Genomic DNA, 10,645 nt, shown 5'->3' on the forward strand with positions numbered 1-10,645 from the left:
GCCGCCTGGGCTCTGACCCTTCCCTGGCCCCAGAGCCTCTATAACTATATGACTCTTTCCATATTATTGGTTTTCCTATATTTATAAGAAGTGATATTCCTTTCTAACACAGTTATGTCAGTAACATTTGTGTAGACTGAGTCCTTGGCTCCTTTGCAAGCACTTAGATGACATTTGAATATACATTAGGATAAATTTGAAAAACCACAGTAATTACCATTGCATGATCAACATATACAGCTTCAGTTTTGTTATGAGGAACCTTAATTATTCTTTAAAAATGAAAGATGTTCTGACATCTGTATGGAAGATATTAATTAAAGGATAGAATACTGAACCACGTGTTTGGTAGTAGTACTATTTGCTGGGCAAACGATTCTTTGAGTAGTGAAGTAGCCTCCATATAATTCTTTCCCAGGGACAAAGTAGAATAGTAGTGCAATGACTGCCTATTATAGAAATTTTCCTGGTACAAGAGAAAAAAGAGACAATATTGGACAAAATTTAAAAAAATTATGGGAATCTAGAGGTAGGCTCCTACAATCCATTTTTAAACGACTAAATATACTAAGCCAATTTTCAATAGACATGAACACTAAAATCTGAAGTGCCAGGTACTCCATTCTTCTGAAAAGTAAAATATCTTTTTAGGTACTTAACAGATTTCTGAGCCTTGTTTGCTACCTTCATGACTATGTTTTCAATAGTAGGAGGAAGGGCCAAACTCATCTCTGGTGTAACTCCATTACTTTCAATAGCATCCTATTTAAAGTGAAACTAGCACAAGAGTGCTGAACCTTCTTGATATATATACTTAAAACATGAGAGAAAATATATTTATAACATGTTTCCTATTATTTTCTTCTTTGTTTGCTAGCAAGTCCTTCACAAAGCAGAAGAACTGCCATGGTAGAACCCTGGTTTTAAAGCCATACAGTCTCACTGCTAAGCTATTTTAGGGAGTGTACTATTAGGCTGAAATCTACCAACACATCTATTTAATGGCAAGTGAGTAAGTAGTCTACTGAAGTCAGGAGATTTAATATACTGCTGGATTCCTTCTTTCAGGGTGAAAATTGCTAAAGGATCTTAAGGGATTTGGTGCCCAACTCCCATTAAGGTCTAATAGCAACCCCACTAACTAGACCACTATGTATGAAATTTGCTGACATTAAAACTCAGAGGTTCAGAGACTAAGCCAGCAACAGTTATATTTCATGCTTCTTCCATACTCGTGCTGTGTCAGAACACTTTTATGGCTGGCAATTATGTGCCATATGAACAATTTGCCACTCAACCAAAGTCATAAGAAGAAAGGGAAGTTCCAAAAGTTCCAGTAGTACTGTTCCAGTTAAGAATATTTTGGCTTATTTCCCTCAAGTCTCTGCTACGTCTTTTGAAATTTCCATTGGGTCCATTTATTGCCATATTAAAAACCTAAGCTCCTAACTAAAAAGAAAACAGCTGTTACGTTGTATAATCCTGCTTGTGTACAAGTCGGGTTGCCACAGCACAATTTGTGTTGCACAGTAAGGTCTAAGCATTTTTTAATGGCCCAGATCATACAATGTATTTTAGGCAACTATTTTTATACAGCCCTCACCCTTTTATTGCACAAAGCTGCAAAGGAATGTTTTGCTTCTCACATTAGGTTTGTTGTTAAATAAAGTGTACCTTTTGTCTGGTAAATTTCTTTGCCTTGTGATATTTATTCACAAAATGTTGGGGTGATGCCTCTGAAGGGTTCTTAATATATTTTTAAAATTAAAGTTTAAAGGGTTATGTCCAGATAGTAGGAAGATTTTGTGCACAAAAATGTTAGGCCTTGATAAGTAAGAGAATGCAACCATTTAAAAGTTATTAATCTGTCATAACAAAGCATTTACTATAAAAAAATAGTTATTATATGGAGAGAAAAGTGTGGGGTTTTTATTAAAACACTAGACTGGGACTCCAACAAACTGATTTCTTCTTCCAGCTCTCTCATAGATTCATTGTATGACCTTCAGCAAGTCACCTAACCATTCTGGGATTCGTTCTTCCCCTATTTGCCCTCTATATAATAAGCATGCTAACTTCCTTTTTTCTATCCTTTTCCTGGCTGGTATTTTTAGACTGAAAGGACTTTGGGACAGAAACAGCTCCTTGCTATCTATAGGGAGATTTGTTTACCAAGGAAACTTAGTTTCTTTCTTTTTACGTGCTGCTTTCAACTTTAGTTCACCTGATTGAGTAGTTGCATATGTCAATGAAAAAAATCCGTCAAAGAAGGCTTGCATACCAAAGAGTCAGTGCACTAAGCATGGTCTGCCTTCCTGATATTGTTTAATTTTACTAGGTACTCCTCAAATCAAACTGCAGTAGCAAATTACAAGATGTTAAATACATTTTATATTGCATTCCTATTTAGAGCTTTATTGAAAGCTGTATTAATAGTACAGCTCTCTTTTTGATAGCTGAAACAGAAATTTAAAAAATTAGTTACAGGTCAACCCAAACATTTTGTTTTCAGTGTATCTAACTTTCTCTAAAAAAGTATAGTCAACTGAGATGGGTGGGAAGCTGGGGGTAGAAATTTTGAACTAAAAATGTTTCATATTGAAAATATCAAACCAAATGCTTATGCTTTTCTAAATCACCCCTATATTTTTAGACAAAATAAATTTTCACTCAGTTCCATTCCTAGTCTTAACATACGTTTTTTAAATCAACTGTAGTTGTAATTGCTAATAATAATTTTATTTTAACCACAAGGTTTATTCTAAGTTACTTTTATGTGAAGATAATTAACCACTGGAACAATTAACAAAGGCCATGATAGTTTAAGTTCAGTTCTTACTTACAAAGGGCTGGATGTCTTTCTAAATGACAGGCTACAGCTCATCCAGAAGTTATAAGCTTGATGCCTGATAATGGTCAAGTTCCTATATAAAACAGGCTATAGCATAGCAGCCCAGACGGTCATAATGGTCTATTTAAGTCATATAAAATGAGATTTGATATGAAAGATTCCATACTATAAAAGCATTTGAGAACCCTTGATGTAGAGAGTCACTAAACTATTTATATTTCACACAGTAGTGGCAAGCACAGTATGAGAAATCATAGTCTCTGTAAGCAACAGAATTATAGTGTTGAATATGAAAGATTTCTGAAAGTTTCCTAAAGCTGTCTGAAAAACTATAAAGGCTTTGTAATGTATGAACAGAACAGGACTCCCTGGCAGATTGCTTTGCTGACTCTATTGCACCTGAAAGACACCATCGAATAAATTCATCCAGAATGTGTATTGCAGCTGCCACTTAGTAAACAGGATTGTTAAAAGTAATTTTATTGCAATCCATAGACACAAACCTATTATAGTATTAACAAATAGGGGTGTTCCGATTCATATTAAAAAACCTGCTTAGTTAATTGTAGGAAATGCACTGCGTTGATTTGAGCATGCAGAGCACCACTGATAATGTCAAAGAAAAAACATGCCTAGTAGAAGTGTTTTCAACCACTCAGCATGCTTAAGAGGACTAGAACAGTGCAGCTTTCCAGCATGAACAAGATTTGTTTTCCTTTCACCCCACTTTAGGAACCACAGTTTAAGCACTGCGGTCAAATTAAACGCAGAGCTTCCAAAGTGTGAGTGCATTTGAATGGTGTATACTCTGCAAGGTATAAATCTATAATCATAGCCATTATCTCACTGAACAGCCATTACAGGACTTTATGGAAAGTCTGCCCCTACTTGCATCAGAGCAATTGAATTGTTTTTCATGCATAAGTGTTGTGCTTAAAATGTTAAGACAAGAAGTTCCCACAAAGAAAGCACATTTAAAGTGAATCTTTAAACCTACATAGCAGTACATCTAAGGAGAAGTATTTCTTTTAAGAGTACGAGATTGCTCAATACCCTCTTGAAACTGAAGTCTAAGTGAAAAACAAGGTTTTTGCTTTTATTTTGATAACTACATTTAATAAAGTACAGATTTATTTGTATAAAGAGGACTCTTGTTTTCATATTATCAATCAAAATCATTTATAGAATGCTGGGTGCATCTGCATAACATGTTTACTTGCAGAATTATCTGCGCAGTAAAAATCTTGGCATCTACACACATGCCCCTCTTAGGCTAGAGTGAACTAATTTACTCCATCACAGGACAGTACTTGTAAATACAAGTACTTTCCTGATGCAGAATAAAAAAACTTCTGCAGCAGCACACATGTAGACACTGCCTAGCGGGCTGGAGCATGAGGGAGGTTCAGTGTAGGGATGCCTCCCCTGGCTGAATGTACTGCACCTGAATAAACTGCGGAGCTTATTGCTCCAGAGTTAATTGCTCCCAGGCACACTGTTTGAATGTGTGCCCAAGAGCAATTAACTCCCAAGCAATAAGCTCCATAGTTTATGCAGGTGCCATAACTGGTCATGTAGATGCACCCACTAAAATTCTCTTAGAATATTTAGAAATGTTGATGCGAGAGACCCAGTATAACCAGTTTAGAAACATAAACCTTCAAAATGGCTCAGTAAACAATGAAGGGAAGTTAGAACAACCTTGAAACCATCTAGGCAATTGATGTGATTGTTTTGCTGCATCAGTTTTTCTCTTTTGACAAAACCAAGAATCATTAGAAACAGCTAGAAGCAAAACACATCTTTGAAATTTCCCAAATAGCAGAAGTCTTTTATAATAATGCCCACTAGGTGGCAGACTGAGCCTATTAAAGGGCACATTATTATTCCCTACCTGAGGTAAAAAAGTATTTGGCTAGACTTTTGCAGGACTTTGCTTTACAACTAGCAGCACTCATGCCAAAACAGTGTAATAATCATCACCATACAAGCGTGGTAGAGTCTGGCTGCTAAGTAGGTGAGCACATGTATAGACAGCCAAAGACTACAACAGGTGGGAATGTTTTTGACACTATGGATTCCTCTTAGAAATCTCTGAGTTTATCTTGTGAACTATGTGCAGGTGTTTGTACTTGGAACACTGTGGCACCCTTAAAAGGATGCTGGTTGAGAATTAGTGGCATAAAAATTGGCACCCTGGTGTGGAAGTTAAGCAACTCTGCCAGATGTGATAGAGGATTGGGCCGGGTGCCTTCACATTGCCCTCCTCTCCTGACAGATCTTTCTCCCTTGTTTTTCTTAATGCTTAAGAATAGAAAGTACATTCCCTGGAGGAGCTCCAAATATCCTTGAAGGACTCAGTCTATTTCCAGGCTGTCCAGGTTCTGTCTAACACTCAGGTTCCTTTAGCTGCCTGATTCTTTTTGTCTTTTTCTATATGATAATTTCTGTCATTGCACAACAGGTAGAAAATGCTACCAAATCAAAGTACTGCATTTACTCAAACATAAGATGACCCCCAATAATTAGATTATACATAGGGAATATGTATACAATTATTATCATTTTCCAGTTATAGAATCTAATTATTGGAGATTTACTATAAATTTGTCAACCTCTCATTGCTGCAGCAGAGTAAATAAAACTGGGAAGTCAAGTAATCTCCTTGCTCTCTTTCCTCTTCCCCATCTCCTTACTGTCAGGGCCTGCTTCTCCTCAGAACATGGAAGTTAAAAGCAAATTTGAAAACAAGGTCCTTGAAATTAAAAATGACTGTAGTATTTTGCATATAGTACCTTTCTACTAGCCTCATCTAGAATTACTGCATATTATCCTTTTTTGAAACTACTGAAAGTTTTAATACAGGCACTAAGCACACTTTGATTGGCACTTTGGCACTGCCTTACATGTAGTACAAACTGGGCATATCTACACATGCATTAATGCACATCAATAAACTCCAGAGCCATTTGAACATATGCCTGAGAGCAATACACTCTGGAGCAATAAGCTCCGGAGTTTATTCATGCTTAGCATGTTGAGCCAAGTCAGAGCAGCTCCAGCTAGCAGGAGGTCCTGGAGGTCAGCTCAGAACTGCTCCCGCTCCCTGCCCCCCCAACTCAATGTGAAGTGGAGGTGCTGGTTGGGGCGTGAGGGTGCTTCATTGTGGGGCTAGCTGGCAGGTTTTCCCCACACTGAAGCACCCTCATGCCCCAGCCAGGCAAGGCAACATCTACACATGCGCTACTGTGGAGTTTTTTACTCTGTAGCAGGATAGCACTTGTATTTACAAGTACTATCCTGCTGCAATGTAAATTAGCTTACTCTGGCCTAAGAGCAGTGTGTGTATAGATGTATGATGTTTACTGTGCAGCTAATTAGTCAACTGCACAGTAAATGTCTCATGTAGATGCGCTTACTATGCACAATATTAATTCAAAGCCAAAGACTTGTGAAGTACTGCATAGCTGCTGAAGAAACAGGAATAATTGGAAATAGGAAAGAAAGGCACATCTCGCTGTAGGAGGGAAGAGGGAGTCTAAATGTATTCAAAGTAGTGGCTCACCATGACTTGGAAAAAGAATCCACATTGAGGGGGACTGCACAGATACATGGAGTGCCTATCATAGACGATAAGACAGAAACAGGCTGGCTTGTTTAATCTAATAAAATAAATATTGACAGGGGTCACAAGTGTTCCCTTTTCGTTTGATATATGCATGGAAGAGCTATTAACACTAAATGATACTAGCCTAGGTCCTAGAATAAAAAGGTACAAATTGGTCATAAATACTTGGGCTGGACAACTGAAGAAGCTTCCTATCCATCTAGGCAGTGAAGTCTGAAACAGTCTTGAGAGGACTGGGAACAAGAGACTTACCATATTTGCTTGATTTCCCAAGATGAGGTTTTGGGCATGGGGGGGAAAGCCCCTCATCTTATAATCACATACAAGGAAACCTCACTAAATACATAGTTACCATTAAGCTGCTGCCAAAAGCAACTTGTGGTCAGCAATGGAAATCAACTAGGAAGTTGATTAAATGCAGTCAACACTGAGCATAACTATAAAACACATGGTCTATATGGGAGAACATGCTGATGGGAACCTTTGTTTTCTATTTTGGCCCTTAAGTAAAAACAGGCAGCTGTTTCCTCCACAAGAAATTGGCACTGGGCCTGGCCTGGAAGTCCTACAACACTAGGCTGGCACCAGGAGGGCCAGAGCCAGCCCTAACACCCCTCCTCTTGGTGCCAAAAATGCTTGATCAGCCAAAAGGCTGAAGGGAACCTACCCCAAGAATATATTAACACAACACATCTGAAGAAGATATAGGGCAATGCCCATTGCACGCAGACCCCCTTCAGCACTGAATCTTTTTAAAGTCATGGTGAGTCACTACACTGAATATATTTTGATTTCCTCCTCACTCCCACAGCTGAACAGAACCTTTATTTCCCATTTCCAATTATTCTTGTTTCTTCACCAGCCTTAAATGTCTGGAAAACATCAGCAAATTTGGCCCCAAACAGTTTACTCAGAATTCCTCTGTCATCCCCTCTCTGAGACTGGCACATATAATTAGTGTGGTCCAGCGCTCTACTCAATGAAACCAGATCACGTTGTCCTTCACTTTATCTGCATATAATTTTTGGAGGATCCCAGGACTTGTGACAAGATCATCTGGTTCTAGTCATGAGTGAGGTGCTTTGTGGGGGATGTCTGGAATACACACACACACACACACACACACTGAATAGTGCTGAACTGTGGGGCTATCATGGCTTGAAACACTATTGACTCTGTTGGGGCACAGCCCAGTGAACCATATAGTAAATCATAAGCCTTTGGATTTTTCACTAGATATGAATTGATACAAAAGTGGTTAAAACCATGTTTATAGAATCTCTCTGCTAAAACTTGCTACATTTCCAAAAAAGGCAAAATGTATCAGTTCTGCATAAAATAAGCCTATGGGGTACCTGTAGTAACTTGCCTATTACAAGACACATCTACACGTGCTATTAAGGTGAATCTATAAACTCGAGTTCATATTGCACTACAGTTTATTGCTCCTAGGTGTCACATTGACATGGGTACTCAGGACTGTACTACATTGAGCTGGGTCAGAGCAGGCCTGGCTGGCAGGGGCCCAGACATGTCAATCTGCCAGCCTGGGTGGGGCTACTCCACCTTGGCTCAACATGCTGCAGAGGTGTTGGCTGGGTCACAACGGTGCTCCAATACAGAGCTAGCTGGCAGGTACCCTCACACTGGAAGTACCCTCATGCCCCAGCTAGCTCTGTCACCAACTACACATGCATTGCTGTAGAGTAAAGAACTCCATTGCAAGATAGCACTTGTATTTAAAAGTATTACGCTGAGGCAGCATAAATTCATTTACTTCATCCTACTAGCACTGCATGTGTAGACAGTGACATTTTAATGTGCAGCTAATTAGGCAGCTCCACAGTAAATGTCTTGTGTAGACACATCCACAAATTTCTGCAGGCATGTTTATTTCAAGATCTGTGTTTTCAAATTTGTTTCTCACTTTCATATGCTCAGAGAGTATAGGATTTGATGGTAAGGAGAGGGTGCAGAGGGAAGGGGACAAATTCAGATGTATTTTTCCTCCTGATGCAGTGGGAGGGGGACAAATTCCAATAATTAGATTCTATACCTAGAAAATTATAACAAATTCATAATTTTTCCATATATTCAATCTAATTACTTGGCGGGGGGTGCTGCCTTACATTCGAGTAAGTATGTTATTAAAAATCCCAAAGAATCAGGAAAGTAGATTTGTTTGTGTTAAACTGCCATATGTGGAAAAAATTGTCATTAATCTTAAAAAGCACATATCCCTTTAAATTTGCACTTTCTATATTCCACATTAGGTTCAGTACCTCTCTTTACAGAACTTTTTTGGCTAGCATCTAAGATGATTTCTAAATTTGACTCGGAAAAATAGATTGAAGATCTTGAGTTTACTCTTCTATGCCTTAAGTCCTTTAAGAGAAACAGATGTGGAGTCCCCTAGGCATTTTAAATTTTTACCATCTTTACCATATCTACTCTAGTCTGCACCTCCCATTAAAATAAAATTAATGCCTTTTGTTTTAACCTGTTGTTTCAAGGGTCCAATCACATTACCTGACACTTGTTCATGAGCAAAACATTACGCTTAGAAAAAGGATCACCACAGCTAACTGTACAAAAATGTAAGCTCTCATTTCCCATTAGATAATTGATTGATTTTTCCCCTAAGTAAACTGTCCTAGTTAAGCCACACTATTTAATACAGTGTTGGCATTAAATAGCTGTTATGATCCCACCCCTAAAAAAAGTAATTTATTTTCTATTAATACCTTTATTTAGGAGACAGATCATTATGTTATCAGAGGTGTATTACATAATTGTTAATGGTGACTATTCATTTTAGTTGCTTCCCCTTTTTTAATGTTTGAATTCCAGTGGGTACTTTATGAAAATAAGACTCCCGCTAAGGCATATCAAATTGGGCACCAATCAATTAAGGTAGTAATTTATTGAAAAAAATATTGAAATCATGGCTATTGACCAAAATTGCACATATTTTCAGTGGTCGTGGGCAAGAGGTGAGGGAATAGATCCCCTCAATCATTTGAATATCATTGTCATTGTTCAAAATGTTGCCTAATTTAAGGCTGCAGTACAGAACTCAGTCCTATCCACTTTAACCTCAGTGAAGTTAGGATGAGATCCTTAGTACAGTTTGATAACAGTTTGAAAAAAGCATTATTTCTTTGTTTTAACTAGTTACTGATTTTTTACCAGTGATTCTACGGTTGTGATCTGGGTGCAGTGGAGCTGGCCAAATAGATCGCCCTACCAAGAACCTCAGACTGTTCTGCTTCAAAGCAGGGCTGCAAAAAGCTCCACACATTCCTTCTGTTTAGGACCTTGATTCTCTCCCAACGCTTTTTCCTTTGGTCATTTTTTACTCTAATCCTCCTGCCTCTCTCTCTGACACTTGCAACTTTCTGTTCCCAGTTTAGAAAGCTCTGTAACTAAGTGCCTATTTTATTTTTCTTCAGTTAATGAAATGGGTCCTTCTGAGCCAGAACCAGGACAGCATCTGGCTGTCAATACTTCTCCCCAAACCCCCATGTTCTTCTGACTCAATAGCCAGCTAAGTAACCACAAGCACTGGGCCTACAGTTGAACAGACTGACTCCGAGACAAGATAAGGTGTCAGAGGTTGGCAAGTATTTTGTTCTGGCAGTAAAAATATTTTTCCGGAAGTTTTCAGCTCCAAAAGAGGTGTTCCAAAGGCCAAGGTCTAAACTGTAAAGAATTGAAGCAGCAAGGAAGAGAATTAGTTCTTGCTTCAGGTACCCAAAACAGATGTGGCTCTTACTAGAGAGGCCAAGGAAGCAGTTATCTCAGCCAAACACTATTTTTGCTTGAAGGAGAAGGAAGCCATAAAAAGTGACTCCACTCTTAGGTAGGGTTATGATTCCATGGCCAGCTTCTCTTCAAGTTTCATCCACCTCAATTTATTTTGCATGGTGCAAGATACTGACAAGCAGCTCCTCAATACTAAGAAGCAGAAATACACAGACAGAACACCAAAGCTGAAAGTTCATGCCACTGATTTTTCCCCTTGATCCAGATACTGCTAAGGATAACATCCTCATTCTCTCTTGAGCTATGACAGCAAGTACCATTGCCAGAAGGCAGATGTAGTTGACATGGATTCTCAGGCAAAACAATTTTGTGTTAGCTACTCCCTTCCAAGGACAGAGAAT

Source organism: Gavialis gangeticus, unplaced genomic scaffold (assembly GCF_001723915.1).
Source record: "Gavialis gangeticus isolate Ggan-Ray unplaced genomic scaffold, GavGan_comp1, whole genome shotgun sequence".
Classification (NCBI taxonomy): domain Eukaryota; kingdom Metazoa; phylum Chordata; order Crocodylia; family Gavialidae; genus Gavialis; species Gavialis gangeticus.